General features: G+C 42.4%; 1 long non-coding RNA gene across 1 annotated transcript; it reads right to left on the reverse strand.

Annotated features, from left to right (window-relative positions):
• Positions 1-6,893: 6,893 nt before the first annotated feature.
• LOC131496110 (uncharacterized) lies at positions 6,894-9,468 on the reverse strand. The gene is made up of 2 exons (XR_009254319.1): positions 9,301-9,468; positions 6,894-7,763 (listed from the first exon to the last, which is right to left on the reverse strand). It is a non-coding gene; the product is annotated as an uncharacterized LOC131496110 (long non-coding RNA).
• Positions 9,469-22,458: the final 12,990 nt, after the last annotated feature.

Here is a 22,458-nt window from a genome sequence, read left to right on the forward strand (position 1 = left end):
CTCAACATTTGCCAGATACCATTGAAAATAAAGACTACTTCTCCTTATTTCCACTCTCAAGTGAAACCTCAGCTCATGAAATCTGTCCAGCCTCTGAGCAGGTACAAAATACAGGAATGCCTGGGCGGCTCAGTGGTTGAGCATCTGACTTCGGCCTTGGCCATGATCTCGCCGTTCCCGAGTTCAAGCCCCATGTCAGGCTCTGTACTGACAGCTCAGAGCCTGGAGCCTACTTCAGATTCTGTGTCTCCTTCTCTCTCTGCCCCTCCCTGATCATGCTCTGTCTCTCTCTTAAAAAATAAATGAACTCTAAACAAATAAAAAAAAGAAAAAAATACAGAAGCGCCCGCAATTTCTCCCATTCCACAGGTGCTACATTTGAGCTGGGACGACTAGGTGGTAGAGAAGCCTTGCTGAGCTGGGGCATCTGGACCAGGGATGTCCTCTTGCCCCTGGGTGTCAAGGCATGCTTCATGGATTTCCAATATGGACAGTTGCCTCGTGTTCCTCCTCAGAAGGAGTCAGTGCTTTGTTTCATGCTCTGTTGTCGCCATCCTGAGATTCTCAATCATTTTTGAACAAGGAACCCTATGTTTTCATTTTGCACCAGGTCCTGCAAATTACGTAGTCAGTCCTGCCTGACATAGTGCATGGATCCCTTACAGCTGAGAGAGAGGAGAGTGAATTTAACAGTCTGGCCTCCCCATTGTGAGGAAACAGTTGGGAATGATCATAGGAGCTATTGGAGTTGTGAGATTATAAATAGCAGAAAACCAGAAGATACAGGATAGATTGGATCTACAGTTACCAACATGTATTCAGGTTCTAGACAGGCAATCGAAATGTGGGAAAGGGCTGGTATACGAGGGCAAGGCTGTCTATTGCCCAACAGAAAGAGCATGTCCTGTATAAAGACATTCAAATTCAATTGTAAAACGCTAGGCTGTATCGGACAGAATATACAAGTGGGTCACCAATTTGCGAGCCATGCTTTGACATAATCCAAGAGGCCATTGCATATCCATGATTATTCCCCATGACACCTGCTTATTTTGCACAGTTTTTTCAGAACGAAGATTTCTTTCAGTCAAACTAGGATGTCAGGTCAGTTCATGCATTGATTTTTTATTATTCTTCCATTGTCTCCCAAAGGTATAAAGGCATATTTTACAGTTAGGACACTTATTTGGCAGTTAGCCTCGTGTGGAATCCTCCCGTTCCCCTTTGCTTTGAGCAGCCTCACCCTTGTCATTCGTGCTGTATCTGATATTTGCTGTAATATGATTAGATAATTGTGGTGAAGGCATCATTCCCTGAGCAGATGGGCTGAACATTTAAGGTGAGCCCTGTAGCATGGTGAATGAGAGTGCTAAGAACCTGGCAGAAACTGAATAGAGGGTGTGTGTGTGTGTGTGTGTGTGCGTGCACGTGCTTGCACACGTGTGCACGTGCGCACGTGCATGCTTTTCAAACACAAGTTTCACCCAAAAGCAGCTGGCAAAAGGTGGCCCAGTCCTGACTGTTGCTGCACGGACTCCCAAGGGACTGGAGGAGTTATAATTTTAGCAGCTGAACACTTTTCCCTTTAATTTCTGTATATTACCCAAGCTGCACATGGACTGATAGAGGCAGCATATTATGCAATTCTTTCCCCAACTTAAATTACTATGTGAGCTTTCTCCCAGAGTGTTTAAATACATATATACATCTGAACTGAAGTATCTTATCCTGAGTCTTGGGTTATCAGAAAGAAAAATCTGAAGTCTTCATGGCCTAGGAAGGTAACACTTAAGTGCCTGAATATAAGATACATAAGGTGTAACAAAAAAGCGAAAGACTTAGATTCAAGTCCCTAATCTACTTGTATGGCATTGACTTTCATAAATCACTTAACTTCTCTGAGGCTTCATGTCCTTATCTATAAAATGGGATCATAATGGTAGCTACCTTACTGGGTTGTTGCTCAGATCAGATGAGATAAATGTCCCTCCTGGTCACCTAAAGTTTTCAGGGCACTTACAGTTCAGTAACTCATTCACAGAACACAGACTGGGAAACTCTACTTTAGGTGTGAAATCCAGCAATGACCCTCTCCGGTGGAAGGAGAGAATCTCTCATGAATTAAAGTAGGAGAAGCTCCTCCTATCTAAATAAATGACTCTTGTATAAACGTGTGTAATTTACCTAGTATGGGGCAACTTTAGAAGGAAGAGAATACTGACTACTTTGGATGGGGCCCAAAGATAAGGAAGAAAACTCAACTTTACAGTCCTTAGGCCTGTAGGTTCTCTGAAGTTCAGAGATCTAGAATTTAGAGATAGAAGTTACATCAGTAGATATTGAATTACTGGAACACTGCCAAGAATACTGCGAATGATCTGTTCTTTTCAAAGGGTACTGATGGTGTCATTTAGATCACAGAAAACCAAACCATCCTGTGCCACAGCATTCCTGCTCACTGCTTTTATGTAAGGCTTATAAACTTCCATTCACTCCAGTAGTTGCTCTAAGGGATGAGTGAAATTTATTATTAAAAATTTAAGCACTCCGAAAAGACCAGTACACCCAGGAGCCTCCTAAGAATATGATATGATATGGTATGGGGGGACTCTACATGTGAAGCGAACTTGAAAGCATCCTGTACCCCACCTTCCTCAAAACCTCACATGGTAGGCTGAATAACAACCATTAAAGATATGCAGGGACTAATCCCTGGAACTGTGAATGTCACCTCATGTGGAACAAGGAACTTGCGGGGGTGACTAAATTAATGACCCATGAGATGGACAGATGATCCTGGATTATCCGGATGGTCCCTAAATAAAAGGGTAAATGTCTTTGGAGTCAGACGCACAACAGTTGCACCATGAGGTCGGCCAGAGGTAAACAAATGTCTTTGAAAGGAAGTAGGAGATATGACAATAGAAGCAAGAGGTTGGAGTGGTACAAGGAAAGGGTCAGGACCCAAGGAATGCCGGTGACCCTAGACAAGGCAAGGAAACAGAACCACCCAGCACCTCAAGAAGGAGAAAGTTCTGTCGTCACCTTGACATTAGCCCAGTGAAACTAATTTTGGACTTGTAGCCTCCAGAACTGTAAGATGACCTGTGTGTTATAAGATAACACATATGGGGTCATTTGCTTAGCATCCAGAAAAAACTAATATAAACAGGTTTCATCGATTTTTACTCTCCTAAAAACAGGTAATTCACAATAATAACTAAAATACATTGAGGGGCACCTGGGTGGCTCAGTCAGTTGAACATCTGACTCTTGATTTCGGCTCGGGTCGTGATCTTATGTTTCATGGGATTGAGCCCCAGCCATGTTCTGTGCGGACAGTATGGAGCCTACTTGGGATTCTCTCTCTGCCCGCCCGCCCCCCCCCCCAAAATAAATAAATAAACATAAAAAATTTTAAAAAATAAAATAAAATACACTGAGCATTTACTATATAATAGGTACCAAATTAATTTTACATGCATTATTTATTTTACCTGCCTGATAGCCTTTTGGGGTTGATATTAGTATGACTATTTTCTTGAAAAGAAAAATGAGGTTAATAAAGGCTAAGTAACTTCTTCAAGGCCACCAGCTAATAGAACCTGCCTGGTTTTCCCGTGTTGGACCTGTCTTACCCCAATTACGGGGGGGGGGGGGGGGGCAGCCTTCTCAACGGCAAAGTTTTTATCTTAGCCTCCTGTGTTCCAAATCAATTCTCACCCTATCGCTGAGTTCAGATGAAAAGAAAGATAAAAATGAAGCCCACCTGAAACCATGATGTCAGCCAATGAGAACATAATTTGATATGCATGAACTTGATCTACACCCATCTGTTGAGAATTCTACTAATTACATAAGGGAAGGTGCATCAGAGTTCTTGTCACAGCGCCGCCGCGTTTTCTCCTGTCTTGTGGTTCTAGCCGTGGGAACATCCCCTCGGTGAAACTGGGCTCCCATATTCTTCTCATCGGGTGCCCCCCCCCCCCTTCTTAAGCGATTCAGTCAGAGGAAGTAGATCTCTTGCAAGAGATCTAGCACGCAGGGGCCACGTGCTTCTGGCGTTTCATTAGATGCTGAGGGTGTTTGATGCAAAGTTGACACCAAAGCCTAATTAAATATTATGCCGGTGCACATATTCTACAAATTAAGACACAGCACATCACAGAGCCTAGTCCAGGATGAGTTAAAAAGGAAGCTGTCAACATGCAAAAGACCCTGTTGAGTGCTTTAAATACGAATTCTGAATTTAAAATGCAAATGATTTGAAGTCTTGGTTCCTCTCACACTGGGAAGGAAAATTCAGTGGGGGTAGAGAGAGTTTTATTTCAGTTTTACCAACCACTGAGTTTTGCCTCCAGTTGCCGCCCCAGCATATTACAGCCGTGTTAGAAATCACAAGAGGAGCTAGCCCCGAGCCAACAACTCACTTCCAGCTCCTCACTGGCTGGCTGAAAAGCAGGAAGCAAACCAACCCCATCAATGTTGACAAGTCAACACAGGTTTTGAAAAGAGAAAAAAAGGAAGTTTTCATATGGAAACAGGCAGGACCACGGCACTCTTCAGACCTGCACCGCTGTGGGGAAAGTTCTGCACCCGACTTCATCAGGTTGGGGTGCGCAGGGTGTTGGGGAAAACCAGAGAGGTCGATGACTCTCTGAGGTGATGGACTCCAGAGCTGCAGAACCAGGAACGGAGCTGAGAGCGTTGGCTGTGACCATCTGAGTTTCAAGAGAGCAGTGAGCAGAGTAGGTCACGGGGGAAAATGGCGTAAGAGGTGGAAAGCTTTGGGGTGCTGTGCTCTGCTTTACCAGACCCTGCTTTCACCCCTACTGCCCCCGTTACCATCAAGTGTGTGTAAATGGGACAGTAGCCAATAACGGGTTGAGATGAGATCCCATCATCTCAACCAGGGTACAGTTGTCTCTCTAATTGACTATTTCTGTCTTCCCATCCTGTTTGTCTTGGAAGTGGCTTTTGTATTCTTCCAGCAATTACCAAGTCTTTATCATGTTCATGCTCTGAAGAAACAAACATGGATACGGAAAGGTTGTTCTCCTGAAAGAGTGTGTATTTGAGAAGGCAAAGAAGACACAGACATATACGTTACCAGCTTCCTTCCAAGTGATAAATGTTCCGAAAGAATGACTCAACGTGAGCTCCAACGGGGTGGAGATGAAAAATGTATCTGAGGCAGGTTAGGAAGGAAGTGTCTGTGAAGTCCTCACAAAGACAAAATATTTGAGCTAATTATCTTGAAATAAAAGTCAATTTTGGACTGATGGATTTGAAGAAGTAAGACACAGTCCAAAGTACTTTGAAAACAGTGTTTAAGGGGCGTCTGGGTGGCTCAGTCGGTTAAGCGTCCAACTTCGGCTCAGGTCATGATCTCGTGGTCCGTGAGTTCGAGCCCCGCGTCAGGCTCTGTGCTGACAGCTCAGAGCCTGGAGCCTGTTTCAGATTCTGTGTCTCCCTCTCTCCCTGACCCTCTCCCATTCATGCTCAGTCTCTCTCTGTCTCAAAAATAAATAAACATTAAAACAAAAATTAAAAAAAAAGAAAAAGAAAACAGTGTTTAAAAGTAAAATCACGTGGGGTGGTGCCTGGGTGGCTCAGTCGGCTGAGAGTCCCACTCTTGGTTTCGACTTAGATCATGATGTCACGGTTCATGAGTTTGAGCCCTGTACCTGGCTCCACACTATCAGTGCAGAGCCTGCTTGGGACTCTCTTTCTCTCCCTCTCTGCTCCTCCCCTGCTTGTGCTCTATCTCTCTCTCAAAATAAATAAACTTAAAAAAAAAGTGAAATCATGGGGAGAATTAAAAGAGGTAACATAAAAGACAGGTCACATCTTTTCAACTTAACCAAAAGAATCATGATGTGGTCACTTTCTTTTCTGAGTTGTTCATCCAACAACAGTTGACTCTGAGCCACTTAAATGACCTTTCAAGAGGCTGATGTGGCAGCACTGACTTTTGACTTTTTAATTCATTTTTTTTAACATATAAAACAGACTTGGGAGGCAGGGATCTGATTGAACAACTAATCTAGAAAATTGGATTGAGTTGGTTTTATGAATCTTGTCATTGGATCGTTAAAATTGTTTAAATCCTTTAGCCTCTTCAGAAAACACCCCATAGGCCTTGGTGAAAGCTTCATGCCAAGAGTCAACCCAGTTTATTTTGTTTCCATTAAAATCAGTTCCCACCATATGTGCAGTAATCTGTTAAGTAAATGGAGAACACAAACACATATGAATGCGCACACACACACACACACACACACTGTTTTCTGCTTTTAAGGAAGTTAATGTTCTGATAGAAGAAAGGACTTATGTACATGAAAAAAACTACAGGGCAATAACACATTCCACGGTCGAGCACTAGATTGAACACGATTCAGTACAGACATCAAGAGTAAGGACGAGTTCTGTGGGGAGGAGAGAGGGAAGAAAGTAAAGCTAGAAAAGCTTAATTAAAATTAGCCAAAGTTGACAATCTTTCAACACTACCATCTTGAAGAAGATTCGATAATTTTATCACCACAGGTAGCTTGGGATGAAAAGTGAAGAGTGACACGGGTCTATCAGAAGTTGCAATTTTGTAAAACTTGACAAATTTTGCCTTCTCGGAAGCGTCCGTCTTCAAAAAATATCTTTACCATGTTGAACTGTTTAATTTTCTTAAAAATATGCTGGAAAAATCATTATTTTTTTAAAAATTTGTCTTGATTTTAATGGTGAATTAGATATAATTTACTAAATAACAAAATTGTAAGAAAGAAAGCTGATTGAATGGCATTTAATGGATTTTGCTAACTGAAATAATTAAGTGGTAATTGCTTAATAATGTCAAATTATTTTCTGCTGTATACAATTGTTAATTACATACAAAGAAAAATTGAATAGTTTATTGTTTTTTTTGGCAACTACAATGATTGAATAAACTAAGTGCCCAATTAATTGTGTTCTATTCGATGATAAGATGATAACTGATTGAAAAGTAAAAGATGAATTTAGTCTTTGCACTCAGTAAGTAATACTACATGGAATAAAAATCCATATTAAATCAAGAAAGGGAATGAATCATATATTCATCCTTCTTCATCAATAGATTCTGTTAAAATTAATTTCTCTCTTGTTTTAAGTGAGTTAGAATAGAACTTTGGCCTGTAATCATTTCTTTTCTGAACACAAAGTTGAAATATTTACATGAACCCAGCCTGGCTCCTTTCTATGCAGGGACACAGGGACGCTTCCCATCCCATAGGGGTGAAGGAAAGAAAATGACATATAAGCTGAAACCCTTCATAAGCCTGGGGAGGGCTTATAAATAATAGGACTCATAATAAATTATTGTTGATGAGCCAGAGAGGCTGAGACACCACTCCCTTAAACATTCCCAGTCACGAGAGATATTCTTATGGGAAAATTGTCTTTTTGTCGATGTTGGGAAAAACATCCATCTTTCCTTCACTAACAATCACACCTTCGATAACAGTAGTGCTGAGACTAGCACTTAGAGCACTGGAGTTGGAATGGATCTGAAGTTCTTCCAGGTGGGTTGTCTCCCAAGTGAATCAATGCATCGTCCTTGGCATTGTCCGTGCAATGCACGGGGCTCATGTGCCTGTGCGTCCGTGGAGGATGAGAGGTCTTAGCCGCAGTGAAGGCCCCATGCACCTGCCCTGCACCAAGTGGGGCCACACAATCTTCTCCACTCAGTGCAGCAAGTACTGACTCCTTGGGCAACTGATGAAAATGTCCTAGAGAAGAGGGTAGGAAAAAAAATAAGAGGGGCGCTTGGGTGGCTCAGTGGGTTAAGCGTCCAACTTCAGCTCAGGTCCTGATCTCACGGTTTGTGAGTTCAAGCCCCACACTGGGCTTTGTGCTGACAGCTCAGAGCCTGGAGCCTGCTTCGGATTCTGTGTCTCCCTCTCTCTCTGCCCCTCCCTGCTCACACTCTGTCTCTCTCCCTCCTTCAAAAAATAAACATTAAAAAAAAAATAAGAGGAAGAAGCAGGCAGTTTCAGAAATGGAAGAGAGGAAGGTAAACAAAAATCTGGAACTGGTGGAGCATATCCAATCACATGGCGAAAATTAACTATATGCATATATTGATGAGAGAGAGAGAGAGAGAGAGAGAGAGGGCTGGATGAATGTCTGGATGGATGGATGGATCAATTGATTAGTCTTCAGTAGGATTATTCAATTGGTTATATGACAAAACACCTTCTAACCTATGCCCATAATTACTATAGCAGCCAAACACAGGCAAAGAAAATTTCACATTGTTTTAGACCTAAAATAAAACGTGCTGTTGGACTTCTGGATTTTCATTAGTAGTCCGTCTGTAAAATGAATTTATAGTGAGAAATCAAAATACAAATAGTCTGTTATAATCAGCCAACGCGTCTCCACCAAGTCCTGTTCCCCAGAGGTACAGACCAGCAACTTTTTGTCTAGCTTTCTAGAAGTTTTCGAGGGGGAGCAGAGGCGGCTGTAAAAGCAGTTGTAACAAATTTACACAAAAGAACCATCAGTAAATAATATTCTGCAATTTGCTTTTTTAACCCCCAAATACAGCTTGTCTTCTTAACTCCTAATTCTTTTCAAAAATTTTTTATGTTTATTTATTTTTGAGGGAGAGAGAGAGAAAGACAGAGAGAGCATGAGTGGGGGAGGAGCAGAGAGAGAGGGAGACACAGAATTCGAAGCAGGCTCCGGGCTCTGAGCCGTCAGCACAGAGCCCGACGCGGGGCTCGAACTCACGAGCTGCACTGAAAGATCATGACCTGAGCCGAAGTCAGATGCTTAACTGAGCCACCCAGGCTCCCCTTAACTCCTAATTCTTTTTAGCTGTATGATATTCTATTGTGTATCTGTGCCATTTATTTAACTAAGCTGCTCATGAAGGATGCTTAGAGTATTTTCTGTCCTTCAGTAATACAGGCTTGTTGAATTTGAAAAACATTCAGAACACTGAGAGCCCGCCAGGACAGACTCTTCGCTAAATAATAGGTCTGACTCATGCGATGATAAACACGAGTCTGAAAACAAGACGTCGATGTTCTCTCTCTGCTTAGCAGTCCACTAAGACAGCAACAGAGGTGACTGGATTGATTGCAGCATTTAAGGTTGATAATTGAGGGAAAAAAGCGCAAAGATGGTGAATCCACTTCCCGTCTACAAACACTGGCCCTGTTACTCTGTGACCTTGGCAAGCCTCTGGCTCCTTACCCCCTTCTGGAAAGTGAAGAATAAATCACATCAGATCACAAACATCCCTGCGTGAAGCTTTACCCAGTTTGCAGTCATAATGCATCATTTATATAAAGACAAGAACTACCATGAACGTGCGGGGCATGGAGTGGACAATGACGTGGTCACCAGGCTCTGAAGCTCACAACACACGTTACCCAGGGGATGAGATCAAAAGTAACTACTTCCCTGTAGGTTCCATACGTTGAAGTTAAGGCTTCTTTCTTCCTTTCTGTCTCTTTCTTCCTTTCTTTCCCCTTCCTTCTCCCTTTCTTTCTCTCTCTCTTCCTTTCTTTTCTCTTTCTTTCTTTCTTTCTTTCTTTCTTTCTTTCTCTTTTCCTTCCTTCCTTCCTCCCTCCCTCTCTCTTTTCTTTCTTTCTTTCTTTCTCCCTCCTTCCCTCCCTCTCTCTCTCTTTTCTTTTTCTTTCTCCCTCCTTCCCTCCCTCTCTCTCTTTCTTTCTTTCTCCCTCCTTCCTCCCTCTCTCTTTCTCTTTTCTTTTTCTTTCTTTCTCCCTCCTTTCCTCTCTCTCTCTCTCTTTTCTTTTTCTTTCTTTCTTTCTTTCTCCCTCCTTCCCTCCCTCTCTCTCCTTTCTTTCTTTCTTTCTTTCTTTTTTTCTTTCTTACTCTCTTTTCCTTCCTTCCTTCCTTCTTTCCTTCCTCCCTCCCTCTCTCCTTTCTTTCTTTCTTTCTCCCTCCTCCCCTCCCTCTCTCCCTCTCTTTTCTTTCTCTCCCTCCTTCCCTCCCCCCTCTCTCTCTTTTCATTCTTTCTTTCTCCCTCCTTCCCTCCCTCTCTCTCTCTTTTCTTTCTTTCTTTCTCCCTCCTTCCCTCCCCGTCTCTCTCTTTTCTTTTTCTTTCTTTCTCCCTCCTTCCCTCCCTCTCTCTCTCTTCTCTTTTTCTTTCTTTCTCCCTCCTTCCCTCCCTCTCTCTTTTTTCTTTCTTTCTTTCTCCCTCCTTCCCTCCCTCTCTCTCTCTCTCTTTTCTTTTCCCTTCTTTCTCCCTCCTTCCCTCCCTCTCTCTTTTCTTTTTCTTTCTCCCTCCTTCCTCCCTCTCTCTCTCTCTCTTTCCTTTTTCTTTCTTTTTTTCTTTCTCCCTCCTTCCCTCCCTCTCTCTCTTTTCTTTCTTTCTTTCTTTTTTTCTTTCTTACTCTCTTTTCCTTCCTTCCTTCCTTCTTTCCTTCCTCCCTCCCTCTCTCCTTTCTTTCTTTCTCCCTCCTCCCCTCCCTCTCTCCCTCTCTTTTCTTTCTCTCCCTCCTTCCCTCCCCCCTCTCTCTCTTTTCTTTCTTTCTTTCTCCCTCCTTCCCTCCCTCTCTCTCTCTTTTCTTTCTTTCTTTCTCCCTCCTTCCCTCCCCGTCTCTCTCTTTTCTTTTTCTTTCTTTCTCCCTCCTTCCCTCCCTCTCTCTCTCTTCTCTTTTTCTTTCTTTCTCCCTCCTTCCCTCCCTCTCTCTCTCTCTTTTTTCTTTCTTTCTTTCTCCCTCCTTCCCTCCCTCTCTCTCTCTCTTTTCTTTTTCTTTCTTTCTCCCTCCTTCCCTCCCTCTCTCTCTCTTTTCTTTTCCCTTCTTTCTCCCTCCTTCCTCCCTCTCTCTCTCTCTTTCCTTTTTCTTTCTTTTTTTCTTTCTCCCTCCTTCCCTCCCTCTCTCTCTTTTCTTTCTTTCTTTCTTTTTTTCTTTCTTACTCTTTTCCTTTCTTCCTTCCTTCCTTCCTTCCTTCCTCCCTCCCTCCCTCTCTTTTTCTTCTTTCTTTCTTTCTTTCTTTCTTTCTTTCTTTCTTTCTTTCTCTGCCTTAGAATTTCACGGACTCCAATTCAGTCAGTCTTTACATATGTTTTGAAAACTCACCATGGGGCAAGCTCGGCGCCCAGGGTAGAAACACAAAGTTGACCATATTCTAAAGTAGTGTGCCCCTCCACTTCACTCAAAAAGCATTCAGAAAGGGCAAGCTCTTATTCCCTCTGCCATGTTGCATAATTAAATGTGAGTTCTTCCACACAGTCCTACTTCACACTTCTCAGTCACGTTGCATCTCTCGGGCTCCCGATTCTGGAAGCATCAGGTAGCTTGTGGGGCCGCAGCTCAGGGAAGTGAGGGACAGGGGCGAGGTTGGAAAGGACCTCAAGCCAGAGCACCGCAACTCTTGGTTTGTAAGTATAAAGGGTTTGCCTATGTCAATGACGTGATGAAACCAGTGACTTAGGAAGGTGACTGGCGACAGGGTGGACAGAAAGAAGAGTTTTATTGAAAAGCTAAAGGGAGATGATGGAGAACCTGAAATGATGAAGGCCAGCGAGGGTGGAAAGAAGTAACCGCAGAGGTGTTTCAGAGTAAGGATAGGACAGACGGAGGGACAACTGAGTATAGGTGTGAGGGAAAAGGGCACATTGAGAATTTTTGAAAGCTCATTTCTTTTCCCCCGCCTGGGTTGGGGGGAGGGTGTTCTTTATCTGTGAATGTGTCACTCTCACCAGGGAGCTTGGTGCTATGTGTGTCCCCGTAAAACACCCCAGCTTCCATTAAACAAAGTGCCCTTCTTAAATGCCTTCCTTGTAAGACCTGGCCGCCCTACCCCAAGCCATTAGTGGGAACAGAACGTTAATAAGGAGGGACTGTGGTATCTCTAAGAGACGCTGACCTCCGTCAGCGGAAGCAGGGCACCCATTACAGTGTAATGATAAATCACAAGCTTTCCCTTCCATTGTTTTCCCAGAAGACTCTTCTCTGAATGCATAAACATACTGGAGGGAGGACGAAAAAAAACACACACGACAGATGAAAGAAAGGTGAAGAAAAAAAGAGGGGACAGACAGACAATCAGTTAACTCCCAGTGGGATTTAAAATAATAAATGCATCATACACACCCACGTATTTGCACAGTGAGACTTTAACATAACCTCGTAAGGAGAAATCTCCACCAAAAAGATGCATAAATGAACTATAAGATACAAAGGCCTCACCCCGAGAATCGTAAATACCAATGACATCTCTAGGAGTGCTTCTTTGTATTTAATATTATGGTGCTTTTCTCTTTATTGTTGCAAATGCAAAGGCGAACTAATCCCAGGAGTGGGAGGGAGAATAAATAATCAATAAATTTATAAGTGAACTTGTTATCTACCTTGTTAGCTCATCTTTCTGCTTGACGATGATCCCCTCACATTTAATTGGCTTTTGGGGAGAAACATTTGCTGGGTTCCCTTCTCTTGATACACTGATCAAAAAACCAATTCTGACGTGTAGACCATTCTTGCTGACCATGCAATGATGTCTACAAGATACCTCTATAGCTGTTGCCAAGGACATGTGCTTATATCAGCCATACACTATGGCTGTCGGGTGAACTTTGCCTTTGGAAGTTAGCATATAGCCAAACATTGCAATGAGTTTCAAGGTTCTAGAAAGATGGCTTCGGTTTAGTGGAAACAGGATCGATGTGAGAGCATGACAGAAATGAATAAGAAAGGTCCAAAGTGGCTGATGTCAACACTCCGACTTTTCATGATTTGTCTATGTGGATGAAAGAGCCCACAGTGAGTTCATGGATTAGTTGGACTGTCTCCACCCAGCTCAGAACATCAGAGTCCATCTTTGACTTTTACTTCTATGTTGCCTCTGATACCAAGAGCTTCTCGTGTAGACTACACCTTTCCATATTTGAAGCCCATCTTTTACCAATGACCTTCGGCATGGCTCTCTTCAGGTTTTGAATTTATTTTCCCTTTCAGCTTTACCTGGTATAAATCCCATCATCTGGCTCTACTCAGTGGAAACGGTCTCTTGTCTAGCCAGCTCCAATCCACTTGTATGGGATCTCAAGCAAAAAGAAACCTATATGTTGAAGTACATATTCCAAAATTATTGCTCAATTTTTTCCTCTATTGAGCATCCGGCTAACTCTGAAATTATTCCTGCCACACATCAGATACGTTTTCCCTCCGCTATCTGAAAGTTCACTTTGCATCCATTCACTTTTACGAATGACCTCTGTTGGTACTTGTTTTCCCTAATGGAAAGAAATCTGAAGAAGACTTTGCTTTCACAAAATGGTCATTTCATAAGAATTTTGCTTCTTCGCTTTAAAATGGTTTCATAGGAATCTTCTACTTTCAGATAGTGGGGGAAACCAGTGTGCCATGTTTCGATGACATTAACCTTTACCATTTTATGAAAAAAAATTGTTTTCCATGTCCGCCCTCCTACTCTCTTTTCTTCATGATTGTTTTTTTGATTTTGGTTCCATAGCTCATGCTGTGACAGTTACAGGTATCCTTCCCCCCACCCCCCTTCATTTTAGTAAGGTCTGCAGTATATACCACTTTGCGTGGTAGAGAACCAGATCATCTTCGGCTTGAGCTGGGCAATATTTCCTCCCAGACTACTGATTTATGTCTCAGATTTTTCAAATATTCTCTAATAGTGCTTTCCATCAATAGCTGCTTTATATGTACAAAGTATTCATTGCCTTCTAATAACCCAGACTGCTTTTTCCGTAGCTTTGTTGCTAACATCTATTTCTTTGACCATACGTCAGTCCAGTAACTCAGTCATGTTTGAGCCATCATGATTTTCATCCCTTTTCTGATTTATTAGCCTACCACTCTCTCTCTAGTATGCCTTTCTTCCTTAATATATTTGTGAAAGACTCTTTGACCCCAGCTGTCCTGAATGTTTTACTGTGCTTGCTGGCCAAGGCTTTTGCAATGGGTGCAGTTTTATGAATCTCAAGATGAGCTTTGCTTTTAAAAGCTGCCCTTTCGGTTCATTTAAATAAAATATCTCCAGCTGTGTTTATGCTACAAAACCATTTGTAACCATCTCCTCCACTTTGGCACCAAACATTTTTTATTCCAGACCTCTAGATTGCAGCCACAACGGCTCTTGTTTTAGTGCTTTGCTATGCATCTATTTTCAAGAATTGTCAAGTGCTACTCCCATTTCTGGGTCTGTCCGACAGCCTGTGTCCTGAGGTCAAAACACTGCCTTCATCAATAGAACCTCCATTGTAACACCTCTGCCCAAAGACCCAGATAGTATCTCCCGTCACCAGTTTCCAGAGGTTTATGGTGTCCAGTAAGTAGCTTACTTAGTCTTCTTGTAGGGGCGGGGAATGTCTGGCATTAACAGACGTCCTTGTGACTGCCTGAAAGGCTACTTATAGACCAAGGAATGTGGCCCACAAGACTTATGACTAGCTGACTTATGGGCAAAGGAATTCGGCTCACGACAGCTAAAAAGAAAAGATAACCATATTAATTTTTTAAACTATATATATTTTTTCCACTTTTACTCAAAGATAAGTGACATATTACATTACATCAGACTAAGGTGTGCGACTTAAGGATTTGATACATGTCTATATTGCAAAATATTTACAATAAATCTAGTTAACATCCATCACCTCACAGTTAGAAATTTCTTGGGTGTGATAAGAAGTTTTAGGAGCTACTCCCTTCAGCATCTTTCAAATAGGCAATACGGTATGGTTAATATAGCCAGCATATACCCTATATACGCACCATATTATCTATTCATCTGACAGTGCACACACATTTTTTTCATGTCTTGGCTTTTATGAATGTTGCTTTTGTTTTGTTTTCACATACTTGATATTTTTGTTTTGTTTTGTTTTTTGTTTGGTACTTCGAATTGACTTTTAGTTTGATGTCATTGTGGTTAGACAAAGTACTTGATAGGATTTTCTTTCTTTTTTTAAGTTTGTTTCTTTGGAGAGAGAGAGAGCGCGAGAGTGAGCATGGGAGCAGAGGAGGGACAGAAAGAGAGGGATAGAGAGAGAATCCCAAGCGGGCTCCACACTTTGATTGTGGAGTCTGATGTGGGACTCAAACCCAAAAACTGTGAGATCGTGACCTATATATTTTTTTAATGTTTTTTTAGTTTGAGAGAGAGAGAGAGGGAGAGAAAGAGAGAGAGCATGCATGAGCTGGAGGGGGGGGGCAGAGAAAAAGAGAGAGAGAAAGAAAAAGAGAGAGAGAGAGAGAGAGAGAGAACCCCAAGCAGGCTCCTTGTTGTCAGTGCAGAGCCAGACACGGAACTCAATCCCATGACCCTGGAATCATGACCTGAGCCGAAATTGAGTCAGATGCTTAACTGACTGAGCCACCCAGGCACCCCCAAAACTATATTTTTGAGACAGCAGTGGCTCAAATTAACAGAGTCCCGTTCTGGGGAAATTGTTAATTCCTTGTTTTGTCTTCCCACCACTGTTTTGTTTTATCTTCCATTTTATTTTTCTAATCTTCACTGATGCCATTTGAGGAATCCTTCAAATTCACACACAGAGGAAGGACACCCATTTGAATATTCTCTTCCCGGCTGTAAGAGCGGTGCTATACTAGTAAGATTGATAGACACTGTGTGGTAAGGGTGGCTTTTCCTTTGTGGTAAGAAATGTTGCCAGTTCTGGGAATGATGCTTGGATTATGATAGAGCATTGACGCATTATTCCAAAGAGTGCTGCACTATAGGTTATCAGATATCAACATGGGGCATTGGACAAGTGTGAGTATGAAAACACGGAAAACTGGGGACAGGAACGGGTGACTTAAGAGCCCAGTAATGCTAGGTTTCCTACACTGAGTAGCCCAAAGTGCCAATAATAATAATTAATAATAATAAATAATAGTAGATCGATTCTCAGCCAAGCCCTTAAGAGGAGTTTGAAGATCAAGCTGGGAACACAAAATACGAACACGTGGTTCAGAGACACGAGAGAAAGATTTTACCTTGGAAATAGAGCCAAGGCCTTACAAGGTGATCTTTAACCACAGACATGATTTCTTGCCCGTTTGGGCTCTACCAGCTTAACTGATAAAAAAAATAATTACCCTGTTGATTCTTCGTTACAAAGAAAGCTTCGATGGAAGCTAACAGTGAGTTGCTTATAGTTCTGAGCTCATGGGGATGTCTGAAATCGAAATTTAATGTTTAGTAATATCAACAAAAATTGCAAGGCACGTGGTCTCCTAAATGCAATATGGTGTGACGGATTGGATCCTGGAAAATTAAGAAAAAAATAGTAATAAACACATTTTTTTTTTAAAAAAAGGACATGAGTGAAACCAGTGGCAAAACCCAAATAAAGCCTGCTGTTTGGGAACTAGTGATGTGTATCACTGTTAATTTCTTAGCTTTCAGATTTGCACCATAGTTATTAGGAGAAAGTGGATAAAGTTTTGCACTATCTTTGCAACTTTTCTGTAAATCTAAAGTTAATTTCAAAGCAAAACGTCTAGTTTAAAAAGTGATGCAAAGCAGGGACCATAATGTGATCATTACCGTCCCTGCCTCATGATTCCTCTTTGGCAACATTTATCCTCTTATTTCAGTGGTTTAACTTGATTCTCTTCTTTTCCAAAGGCAGAAATTAATGATCAAAAGATTAGGCAGTCAGTTCTGTGGATACTGATGATACACGCATAGAAGACATGTATATTTAAACAAAAAGCAAACAAAACAAAGACCCAAAAGCAGTAAAAGCAAACTAAAAACACTCGAGTTGGCTTCCCTTCCACCTTTTTATCTAAACCAAGTGTTCTGAAAGGACAAGAACTTTGGTTCTTGAGTGGGGTCAGGATTCACGTGTCAGGGTCCCCTAGGTGGCTGGACCCAGAGTCCCTGACACGGTTTTCTTCACACAGCAGCTGTGGATGCTATTTGGGTCTTGGTCTACACGGCCAGTTCTCCTGACAGCTGCAGACCCGTTGGTAAGAACAAGTCACGGTGGAGTTCTAATTTGACCCCACCTCAAAGACCTGGAAAATGGCGCTTGCTCAGTAAATGTAGCTGAGTGAAAAAATTAGATGGAACAGAGAGCTGGGAGTGGAAGCAGGCCAAAGGGCTCGGCTGCTCTGGTCTGTTCTGCCAGATACGCCATTCCTGACCTAGTCCCTGAGCAATGTCCTAGGCTTGCGGTACGATAACTCACTGCTGGGTGTTGTCCTGTGTTAGGAATGGAATTTGCTTTGCCCGTGAACTTCCCAGGAGGCGAATTTTGTCCGGAGGAAATCATCATCCTCTGGGGTCTGAATGGAAGAATTTCTCAAGGAACCCGGTTCTTGTCTTGAATTGCGGAAAGTCAACGGGCTGTTGAAAGTTGGATTTGGCACGAAACACTGCATTATACGGCATGATGTGGCATACATACAGCTTTATGCATGCGTGTGTGCGATGGAGGGTGGTGACAAAGGGCCGTAATTCCAGGAGGAAATTCCTTTGGAACTCACAACTGTCAAAGAGCTGTATGGGCCTGTTAGCTGACATCTTTTCAGTTAAAGAAGCTATTGGAGACAATAATTATGTGACGATTTACAATCATTTCTGCCACTGCCAATTGTTTCTGAGCAGCTTGTACTTTGAAGCTACTCTTCTTTTGTGGGGCCAACAGTAAGCATCTCTGACCCTGTGAAAGGAAAAGAGGGGGGAAAGAATTGAGTGACGGAGAGTATGGAACGCAGGTCAGATTCCCAGATGAAGGAATCACAGTTGGACATTTGCTAAGTATCTCTACTCTTCCTGTTGGCCTCTGTAGGCGATAGTTGTCGCTACGTTATGTTTATTAACAATGTAAATATTTCAAAGATTTGTGATTCATCTTGGATCTATTATCTACCCACAAATGAAGGAGGGCGTTTATTGCTTGGAAATATTTCAAAGGTATAGACTCACCCCACCCCAAAATAAATCTAATCCCTTAACTAAAACCCATGTTTTTGTGTGTCCTACAGAATTTTAAGTCTGTCAAAACGCAATTGTCCCCCCCGGGGAAAATGGCATATTAAGCTTTAGAAGCCATTACTCCAGATTAGTCTAGCAGATCTTTTCTGGAGGGTTTGGGGGAAAGAGAAAGACCTGAGAAAGAAGAAAGAGGTAAAGAAGAAGCACTTCTTAAATGCATTTTACATGTATTCACATTTAACCTTCACATGACCCGAGCTTCATGCTTCAGAAATGGAAGAGGGAACTCACAAACATTAGGCAAATTGCCCAAGGACACTCAACTGGTAACTGAAGGATCTGGTGTTTAAATCTGATGCATCTGACTCCCAAGTCCAGCCTCTTCCTTTCGGAGGAAGCTAAGAGCCTTGGAACTGCAGAGCAGAGGACCACTGACCTGGTGATGGGGAGGGGCCAGCCATTTGCGGAACGTGGTTGTTGGATCTCAAACCCTGACTGGGTTCAGTCCAGTAAAATCTTTGTTTTCATTTTTTAAAACTTTTTATCCCCCAACCCTGTACTGTGGCAGATGAGTACAATGACTTAACTCACAGGCTCTGGAAATCAGTACAAGATCTGGGCTTCAATGCAGTCCCTGCTTACTAAGTATATTTATACTTTTTTTTCCTCTCGTTCCCATATTTGGAAAGTGCAAACATTAACCAAACCTTCCTCACAGAATTATTCTGATAATTCAATGAAATACTGTGTGTGAAATGCTTAACGTCGAGACGAAGACAGAGTTGATGCGCGGTGTTTGCTTTTATTATTTCTGCAGGGAAAGTGAAGAGGGTGGTATCTTGTAAGGATCCTTCGGATCTTTCTCGAAGAGGAGCATTCCCACACTCTTGACTTTATGACAATGAGGCTTGATTTTACAGTGATATTTGAAATTTCCTTCGTTTGGAGTGGGTTTTTTCCCCCTTCCCATATGGGGCTCTCATTATCTCATTACAGTTCTGACACCTTCCTATCTCTGAATATGGAGGAGAAAAACACTCTAAGTGCAATTTTCTCAGAAAAGAGAGACAGAGGGAGACAGGCAGAGACGTGTCTGAAATCGCTCTAGGATCTGGAAGTAGGTTTATGCCAACTCATGCCATTTCTTCAAGGATGGTCAGGTATTTCCAATTTCCTGTTGCCATTCTACACTGGTGTGTCTGTTAAATGTATCCGTGGGAAGTCAGTAAATGGGAAATCGTAAGCAGGAGGCTATCCAAATGATACCAGAACCATTCATTCTTGTATAAAAAAGAAAAGCTACACAGTGTGGCCAAGGGAGACCTCTTCCCGGCCATTCAGAAGACTCGTCTGGTCACAGTGGGGCATGATATCCAGTAGGAAATACTCTTCTTCTAGAGGTTGCAATTTTAGATAGAGGGAAAGAAGGAAGAAGGAATAAGATATTGAGAGGCGCTTGAATATTTCCACTGAAAACCATTGGGTTGGGGTGGCCAGGAAGAGAAGGGGAGGGGACAGGGGGCTGAAATACAAAATAAAACAAAGCTGAGACACCCTGGAGAGTCCCAGCCCCTTAGCTTGTAATAAGTCAGCTTTTGTTAGCTTGGCTTTTGAGTATTAAGCACTCAGTTCATCTCCATTGATTTGTAATGAGGCTGGGAAGCTCACAAAGCCTTAATCAAGCCAGGATCCCTTTAAAATGAACTCTTCTGCGGAGAGAGTAGCAGATAGCATCTGTTGGAGAGAGCTCACTGTCTCCATTGTGAGGCTTACACTGGCCCAGAGAATGGGGTAGGGGCTTCATTAGTCTGATAAAAACAGACAGGCCAACTTTTCATTAGAGGGATGCACAAATCCACTTTACTTGGCTTTCCTCCTTTACATTATAAAAGCATTATCAGGCCCAAGCTTATGTGCCTCATTATTCCATACAAACACCCGGCGTGGAGCTGGGCAAATGCAGCGAGCTGACTCCCACTTGAAGGCCCTCTGCTAGCTTTTCAAAGCAAGAACGCTGGATTAACCATGGGCCGGGCTTCCTAATCTACGAAATGAAGATCCACACGATAATCTTCTCCTTTTCCCCTCCTGTCAAACAAGAGAGAGTGGCAGGGCTTTTGACCTTTTGCAATAAGGGCAATTTGTCCTAAGATTTATGCTTCGGGATTCTGGCTCACAGAGAAATTCGAACGCTGGTGCATCTCCCCGGTCTCTGTTCCCTCAAGGTGGTTTTAAGCAAAGTAAATCAGACATACCGAGTTATTTTGTTCTGCGTCATGTTTCATTATGTAATCACTGAAAATATAAAATTCGATAGTAGGTTTAATTAACCCGAATGGTGGCTTAGATCAATATTCCTGATTGAACTTTCAACAGCACTCTTCGAACTTTGTTCTCCGCCTTCTGCTACCCCATCTTTTTGTTTTATTTGCTTTTTCCCTACACTCCCAACTCTCCACCAGCCTACTAAGCACAGAAGCTGACATGCTGACCTGCCCCTGTCAGTAAACTACAAAGCCCTGGATCTTCTTTTCCCTCACATCTTTACATGTAATGATGGGCACCATTTACCACTGTATTTTGCCAGGTGCCTTTATTTTATACCACATGCTGTGCTCCTGTCTGATAATGTCTTTAGACTGTATTCTGTAAAATAATAATAATGTGCTTTATTGGTATGTGTCCCAAGTTTTGCAAAATAAGTTTATTTAAAACATAGCATCCTTGAATGAACTTCCAATTTACAACAATATCTCTCTCTCAAAAAAAATAAATAAACATTAAAAAAATTTACATAAAACATCCTTGAATAAACTTCCAATTTACAACAATAAAAGTGCCCTGTTTATTATTTTTATTTTTGTCTTAGTTTCCAAAGTTTTGAGTTGAAGTAGATAGTTTATAGACATGTAAGATGTAAAGGGAAGGAATGAAATGGGAAAAGAATACAGGTTTTTTTTCTCCCCCTATTTATTATTTTTTTAATTTATGTTGAAACCGTCAAAGGAGATACACGTAGTCTAACATAGTCACGGAAAACCCAAATGTTGGTTGAACTTTGCAGCTGTAGACTAAACGAATAATTGACTTCCTAGGCCAACAATGATCCATAGCTTCATGGGAAAAAAAAAAAAAAAAAACGTAGGTTGGACTTGGAGGAAGCTGGCATCCATAGAGTCAAGGATTCATTCCATCCCCTGCCCCACCTGGGGCAGATGCATAACTTCACCTGAAACTTCCCGACGTCGTCAGCCACCCATCTGCGTTCTTGCAGCCAGTCACTCAAACATGAAGTCTACCCAAAATGGCAAGGCCCTGACCAGCTTTTAGTGAATTTTAGCTTCACCGGAGACCCAGGCATCAGTATTTCATTTTAAATGTTGGCAAAAATACTCAGTTTGGTCCTCCCTTTGGTGTTACTCGCTTGGATTCAGAGGCTGGCATCTGCACAGTAGACTGACAAAACACAGATGCACAAGAGGAAAACAACTCAGATTATATACGTGTGCAAGGCGCCCCGGTGGAGAACTCAGTGATGAGTAACTCAGAGAGAAGGTTAGCAGTCGGAGCCTTCATCCCGTCTTAACAAAGCACAATAAGTTCGTAGAGAAATGACAGGACAGAGAAAAGGGAGTCTAGGCTTCTCAGGGCAGTAGCTGTGGGCAGGTAGGCACCTGCGGGAAAGTAACGGAAGGTGAGGTCACTTCAGTAGGGTTTGTTTGTGCAGACCCGTCTTGGTGCCGCTCTGTCTCCAGCGATACGGGCTCCCCCACTCCAGGCGAGGGGAAGGGGAACACCTTCCCCAAAGGAAATTTATGTCTTGCTTTTAGGCAGCTGGGTGGAGACCAAAGAGCTCCTTCTGCATTTGCTGCCTCTTAATTGCCTTTAATTCAAAATCATCCTTACGCCAAAGTGTCCTATCATACGATGGCGCTTTCCGATCCTTTTGAGTGCCTTAGGATCTGACCTACACGGGCCAGGCCTTGATATAGTACAGCGTGCTGGGGTTACAGAACCAATCCGCATTGGCAACGGCCACGATGATGATGATGATGATGTTGGTGATGGTGATGATGGTGGTGGTGGAGGTGGTGATGAGGCAACCCGATCCATTTTTCTCTCCCCTTTTGTATTTTTCACTTCTGACTCCAATAAGACAGAGGCTGAGGAGCCAAGACCTCCACTGTTTCTGCTGGCGGAGATCAGGTGATTCAGCACCTTAGGGTAAAGCTCTCCAGCTTCTAGAGGATGACTCTTTGATTTATAGTGTCATCTCAGGACATTTCCGCGAATTAGGCACTGGGATCAGTCAGGCACAGAAATAACAAAGCGGGAGGCACACTGTTCTCCAAATTGTGACATGACATGATAGGAGATAGACATTATGTTTTTCTTCAGGAATGTCTGAATTTACTAGACAAAGGCCTGATTTTACTTCTAAGAGAGAAGAATTTGGGGCACTTCCAGGTATATACAGATAATAACATGTTTGATGAAAAGAAAAACATAACCGCC

The sequence above is a fragment of the Neofelis nebulosa genome, chromosome 15, assembly GCF_028018385.1.
Source record: "Neofelis nebulosa isolate mNeoNeb1 chromosome 15, mNeoNeb1.pri, whole genome shotgun sequence".
NCBI classification, from domain to species: Eukaryota; Metazoa; Chordata; class Mammalia; order Carnivora; family Felidae; genus Neofelis; species Neofelis nebulosa.